Source organism: Eulemur rufifrons, chromosome 16 (genome assembly GCF_041146395.1).
Source record: "Eulemur rufifrons isolate Redbay chromosome 16, OSU_ERuf_1, whole genome shotgun sequence".
Taxonomy (NCBI): Eukaryota; Metazoa; Chordata; class Mammalia; order Primates; family Lemuridae; genus Eulemur; species Eulemur rufifrons.
Window position 1 is genome coordinate 40,691,053 of NC_090998.1, and position 6,920 is coordinate 40,697,972.

Sequence of the window (6,920 nt, forward strand, 5' to 3'; positions counted from 1 at the left end):
CCATTCAGCGGGGAGCTGAGTCTGGTGGCGGTGCTCTGGTTAGGAGCAGACAGAGCTTGCTGGGAAATATCCCACCAGCTGTGGCTGGACTGAGTCCTCTTTTGGGTCACCCTCCTCCAGATTCCTGCCTTTAGCACAGACAGATGAGGGGCAGGCAGGCCCCTGGGGAGGGCAAAAGGACTCCTTAGATGCTTGGGAACAGGGTGGGGCAGAGGGAGAGTCTTGGTCCTTGTAGATCTCTAAGCCCCGTCGTGATGATAGTAGCGACTGGGCATTATGGTCACCACCGGCTAGATTCTTGCCATGTGATACATGTTATTTCTAGCCTCGCTACCGTCCAATGAGAGCATGATCCCGCCCCCTCACGGGTGGGCACCGCTATGGAGTTGTAAAGAGCAAGGACATTGGAGCCGACCTCCTGGGTTTAAATCTTGGCTCCAGCTCTTAGAGCTGTGTTATTTTGGCAAGTTACTTAACCTTTCTGTGCCTCTGTTTTCATCTATAAATGAGGAAAACAATTGTACCTGTTTTATAAAGTTACTGTAGGGATTACAGGAGAGAATACATATAAAGAGTTTCCAAGAGTGCCTGGCACGTAGCAAGTACCCAATAAATATTAGCTATTGTTTTTATAAAAGACACTTCATGTCAGAGAAAGGAAATGACTTTCCCAAGGTCACTTGGCTTGTAAGTAGCCGAGCTGGGTGTGTCTGGCTACTTAACCACTAGGTCTCCCTGCCCAGGCCCCCGAAAATAAGAGAGGCTCCATTGATGGCTGTTCCTTTCCAGGACTCAGGCAATTGGGGGACTGAGTGAGGGGCTGAGGCCTCCAGCCCCACCCTGCCCCGCCCTGCCCCACCCAAGGCTGGAGCCTGGAGCCAGACCCTTTCTTTCCACTAAGCAACTGGAAGAACTGGCCTCCAAGTCTTGCTAGGGGCTGGGAGGGCAAACAAGGGGGCATTGAGCCTGGTGGGGCCTCACAATGGCTGCTCTGTCCCGGCTGGCCGGGGGCTGGGCCCATTTCCGACAGGGACAATAGTCAAAAGGCAGTGACGCCGGCAGGGCCTGGAACCCCGGGCGGGATTTTCCAAGGCCTCAAAGCCTGCTGTTTGTCCTCACACGGAGACCCAGGAAGCCTGCCTCCCTGTCTCCCCCACCCCACCTACACTGGGCCCCATGCCCAGGAGCCTGGCCCCCTCCCCAGCCCTGAGGTGCCACTGTGACTCAAGGGACAGAGGGGAGCTCTATACCCCAGGGGTCTGTGCCTGATAGCCCTTCCCTGGGGCCTGGGGTGGAGGGAGCTGCCCCACACCTGGGCTCTGGCCACCAGGTCTTGGTGATGGAGGGAAGTGGGGAGCTCCTGGAGGTCACGAGTGACCGTGCTGCGGTGGACCTGTGCTGACGGCACGGCACACTCTGAGCACCAGCGCGCTCAGCCGTGGGGCAGCCCAGCCCTGTGGCTACACAGGGGAGCCTGAGACGGAGAGCGGAAGCCTGTCGGGGGTGGGTGGCTGCTGCGTGGTAACTGGACAGTCAGCAGTGACATCCTTTTGCAGCCACGAGTCAGGTTGCCAGGCCTGTCAGAGTCGCGCCTTGGCGAGGGCAGTGCTGGGGCACCCTCATGTAAGAGCTAGGCCTGGGAACCTCAGGGACTGTGACCTCAGACATCTGGAAGAGCCCACAAAGCCGGGACTGAGCAGAGGGCCGCGGGGCCTCCCCAGAGGATGAGGCTCAAGGGGTGAGCCCTGTCCACCTGCATCCAGCCCTGTGTGGGCCTGGCCTTGCAGCCCTCAGCTCAGCTGGCAGCTGCTCTGTCCTCCCCAGGGCAGCCAGCGCTCAGCCCCAGGCTGTGGTCTCCGCCCAAACCTCTGCCTCCATCCCTGCTCCGGTCTCAGGCCTCTGCCCAGGCCCTTCCTTGGCCCCAGGCTGGGGGCTGTGTGGTTAAGGCCCCAGTGGCCCTCTGTGGTGGGCACAGAAAGGGGTCAGTGCGAGGCCGAGGAAACCTCCCTTACTCCCCTGCATCTCCTTCCCACACGAGCCAGAGATGGGGCAGGCGGCACATTCCAGGGTCCCCAGCTGGACTCAGCTGGCCTGAGGCCTGTGGGCCCCTGGAGGCTCTGGCCTTGGTTTCTGCTTCCTGCTGCCACTCCGGGGCCCTCACTCTGCTCATCCTCCCCACCAGCCTGGCTCCCCCTCGACTCCTGCTGGGCCCTGATCCTGCCAGGCCAGAGGTGCCACTTCAGGTCTCCTCAAGGTCTGACCCAGGCGCTGGCACACTCCAGCCCCAACTCAGGACCATAAATCAGGCCTGGCGTGGCCGCAGGGGCCGGGGGTGGCAGCTGGGACGGGGAAGGGAGTGCTGGGGGGGGGGGCCTGTCCTGGTACATGCTGCGTTAGCAGGGAGCTGTGCCCAGCTGCAAGCCAGGCAGGCGGGGTGCTGACTGTTGCTGCGCTCCTAGCCCGGGGAGCGTCAGAGGGAAGAGGCCCCCACCTAGGGAGCCCAGCCTTGAGGTAGCTAAGCAGGAAACCTGGACTTCAACCCCAGGGCCCAGGTAGCTGGGATGTCATGAGGATAGATACAGAGATGCCCCCTGCCCAACAAGAAGCCAGGGACAGAAAGACAAGCCCCCAGAAGAAGATACAGACTCCCTTACCAGGGGAAGATGAGCAGCCCTCCCCTTTTGCAAGCACAATCACACAGAATCCTCTTCCCCAAAGAATGACAGACACACCGATCTTGTAGGAAGGAAAGACAGTCTCTCACCCTTGAGGAACGGATGCACAGAAATAAAGCCCCACCCCCACCCCAACTCGGCCAGGCACACAAGCCTTTTCCAGCACACAAGGACGGATCACCAGATTGCCAGAACAGACAGCAGACATGCCTCCCCGGCCTGGTCCAGGTCTCCAGGCTGCCTGATGAGGTTGGCAGGTTGGGGCTGGGAGGCGCCTCTTTCTCACGCTCTCCACCACTCTCTCCTCCGCCCAGCCATTTCCTCTGCCACGGAGGGCGGGGGCTGGGAGTGACATCCCAGAAATGGTGGGCGGTGGAGGAGCCCCTGCCCAGGATCCCAGAGGGCAGATGTCAGAAGGGGACAGCTGGTCCTCCTCGCCCCCGCAGCCTGGCCCCAGCAGGAGGGTCAGCAGGCAGGGTGCTGGCTATCCAGCCAGGCTGGCCACCGTCAGGAGCCCCCAGCCTGACGTCAGTCCCACTCATTGTTGTTGCTGGGGCTTGAGTCACTCCCTGTGACGCCACCGGGGTCAGCTCTGGAGCGGCTGGGGTGGCCTACAGGGTCAGTGTTGGGGCTCAGCTCTCCCCTGGGCACATGTGAGGATGAAGTGGGGCCATCTGAGGCCACACTCACCAGCAAAGCCAGCTGCCTGCTCCCAAGGTCTCGGATTGGCCTTCAAGGTCCCTCCACAGGCCTTTGCTGCAGGCATGGTGCACAGCGCCTCAGCTAGTCGCCTGCCCGCCCGGCTGGCCGGGGCTCGGGGCTCTGGGCTCTGGCTGAGAAGTCAGACCTCTCGGTCCTCACCTCTCTTGCCCCAGAACCATCAGTTTCCACCCTCAGCCATCACCAAGACCTTCCCCCCAAGCTTTTTTCTGCCCCCATGTCCAGGAAGCCTTTTCAGAATACTTCCCTGCAGCCTGCTCCTTCCTGGAACCACCCCCTCTCCTCAGGTTGCTGTCTTGACCTCTCCGCAGCCGTCCTGGTTTCTCCTGGTGCCCAGTCTCTTCCCAGCTTGCTGAGAGCAGAGCTTGGGACTCCTCTTCACTCTGAATGTGTCACTTTCTATTCCCAGCATCTCTCTGGGATGACAGCAGCAGCCTCCCTCCTGGCCCCCTCTGGCCCCCACAAACTCTGCTGCCGTTTCTTTCATTCCGTTTGCTCAGGTGTGTCTCCTGGTCCAGCTCCTCTGTAAGACTCTGACCTCCCAGAGGGCTAGAATTGTGACTTGTCCCCCTTGGTATTACAAGGTATTACATGGGCCTGGCATGTGGACAGTTACAAATGTGTGGCATGAATGAATGAAGGAACAGTTACATCTTGATCATTGGGGGAGCAGCACAGGATGGGAGAATTCACTCCACACAGTCCCACTCCCCACCCCCACAGGGCACTACTCAGATGGGGGTGGGACCCAGGGTCTGAGCTGCAATGAGAACTGCCCCGTAAGAATTCAAGGAGGTCTGGGGAGGCAAGGGTTGGCCAGCATGTGAGATAAGAGGTGAGAGGACTCAGCCTCAGCCTCAGGCAGGAAAGGCCCCGTGGAGGGGATGAGCTGGAGTAGGGCCTAGAGCAGGTAGAAAGACTGGTGGGAGGAGGGAAGGGGGCTGTGTGGCCTTGGTAAGTGTGATACTCAGGGTGCTCCAGAGAAACAGAACAGTGCACACACACATACACACATCTGTGGACAGGGAGATTTATTATAAGGAATCAGCTCACATTAGGCTGACAAGTCCCCAGATCTGAAGTTAGCAAGCCAGAGACCCAGGTGAGCTTACGGTGTAGCTTCAGTGTGAATGCTGCCAGCGGGCGTGAGATCCAGGAAAAGCAGGTATCTGAAGGCAGTTTGAGTCTGAAGGCAGGGAAAAAACCAATGTCCCAGCTCTAAGTCAACTAGGCAGGAGGAGTTCCAACCTTCTTGTTCTATCAGGCCTTCAACTGACTGGATAAAGCCCACTCACATTGGGAAGAGCAATCTGTTTCACTCGGTCTTACCAATTCAGATGTTAATCTCATCAGAAACACCCTCACAATAATGTTTGATCAAATGTTTGGGCACCTCGTGTCCCACTCTAGTTGACGCATAATATTAACTGTCACAGCAAACCACTACATATCACTGAGCCTCAGTTATAGTATCTGTAAGTTGCAGGGTGGGGGGGGGTGTTATATCTACCTTGAAAGGTAGTTGGAAAAATCAGCATAGTAGTGCCTGTGAAGTTCTAGTATGGTTCCTGGTAAGGCTCAATGCCTGGTAGTAGTGATGGTGATGATGATGATGATGATGATGATATCAGGCTAGTGGCAGCAAAGGGCCCTGAGATGAAGTGTGTTGGGGGTGGAGAGAGGTCAGTCACTCTCCTCACTCACTGGCAGGCTCTGGGGGTTAGGCTCTGGTTTCTCCCCCACCCCAGGACTGGTTCCAACCTTCCTGGACCCCCCTCCTTTGACTCCTCAAAGACCCTTCCTCTCAATATTTTCCCCTGATCGCCTCCTGGTTTTGTGCAGGCTCCAGAACAGGTTGCTGGTCTGTAGGGCAGGCAGCTTCCTCTTTCCCCAGGCCTTGGGGATATTCCCAGGCTGCCCAGGGAAAGGCACCCACAACTGGGACAGAGGCAAGGGTTGAAGAAGGGCAGAACTGTGGGGAGGAAAGAAAGGGGAGAGGGAACAGATGAAGAGGAAGAAGGCTAGCCAGAGGACCCCTTCCTCTGGAGGTGACGGTGGTGTGCTGGAGCCAGCTGGTACTGGCACTCAACAGCCGATTGTACTCCCGACCATCAAGATGTAATCATTCATTCATTCCCGAGTCTGCATTCAGTGATGTCCTACAGCCGTGGTAGGAAATTGGCAAATCAAGGCACTTCCGTTCAGGGAGCAGGTGTTAGACATTTACCAGCACTGCTCTGGTGGGTGCAGCTACTGGAGAGCAGTAGTGCATGGAAAGGGGCGGCTGAAGAAGCCAGAGAGAGAGCTTCTGTAGTGGTCAAGAGCCTTGGATTTGAACCCCAGTCTGCCATTTCCTGAGTGACTTTGGCAGGTTACTTAACGTCTCCTAGTGTCAATTTCTTATCTATGTGATAGGATTGATTGGAATCAGGTTAAAATTTTTATATATATAAGGCATTCAGAATCATGCCCTTTCCATTCCACTCAGTAAATGTTATCCATTTACTGGTTTGGGAGATAAAGTGTGTGTTGGGAAAATGAGCATCTTAATCCCCAAGTAACGACTCGGGAGTGCCTCCTGTTGGAGGTGGGTGCACGCCAGGCTCTGTAGGCATTCTCAGAGCAACTGACAAACCCCCGTCTGCCTTGGGCTTGCAATCTACATGGAGAACCAAACACGATCCCAGAAAGTTATACAGAACTAAAAATGCACTCATATTCATACTAAACTTTACAGGTCGCGAAGGTTTGTATGTGAGTCATCTCTGGTGATCCTCACAGCAGCTCCCTGTTTACAGGGGAGAAAATCGGAAAGGATGAGTGATGTCAAGGGTCACATAGAGAAACTATGGCAGAATGACAAGGCTTACAAGAACGCTGGTGCTGCTGTATGGAGGTAACACTCAGAGATTCTGATTAAGGCCCTTTCTCCAGCATCTTTGTGTGGGTCGAGGCCAGGGATCCTGTCTACATGCACACTGGACAAGCTCACGTTTTGCCATCCACTCGGCGTCTTGCAGCACACTGGCGTGGGCTCCTCTCCAGGAACTGTCCCCAAATGGTATGCCCTTCCTCTTGTGGGGACCGGTGCCCCTTCCAGGCCTCTCAGCGCGGAGCTGGGACTACGTCTCGGTCCCGGGCCGGGCTCGCAGCCGATGACTCCTCTCCGCCTAAGGAGGCGGCGCAGCGCCTGCCGGCCGCTCCTTCCCTCGAGACTCTATGGCGGAAGTGAGTTGTCCCGGCCGAAGCGCAACAGCGTTCTCGGTGGTGGGAGCGAATGGACTCGTCCAAATGAGGGGGATACTTCTCACCACCAAATCTTAAAGTCCGAACGATAATCAAGAAAAAAGCATAACCCAAATTATATGTCAATATGTGACTACATTTGTGTGCAAATATAAGTTTGCAGACGACCTGGGCAGTTGCGTTTGTGTCGGGCTCGGCCGCGCTGGGCACGGCCCCCTGCCAGAGGCCGCCGGAAAAGATAGACCCTCCCGGGCCGCGGGCGGGGGCACGCACTTCCGG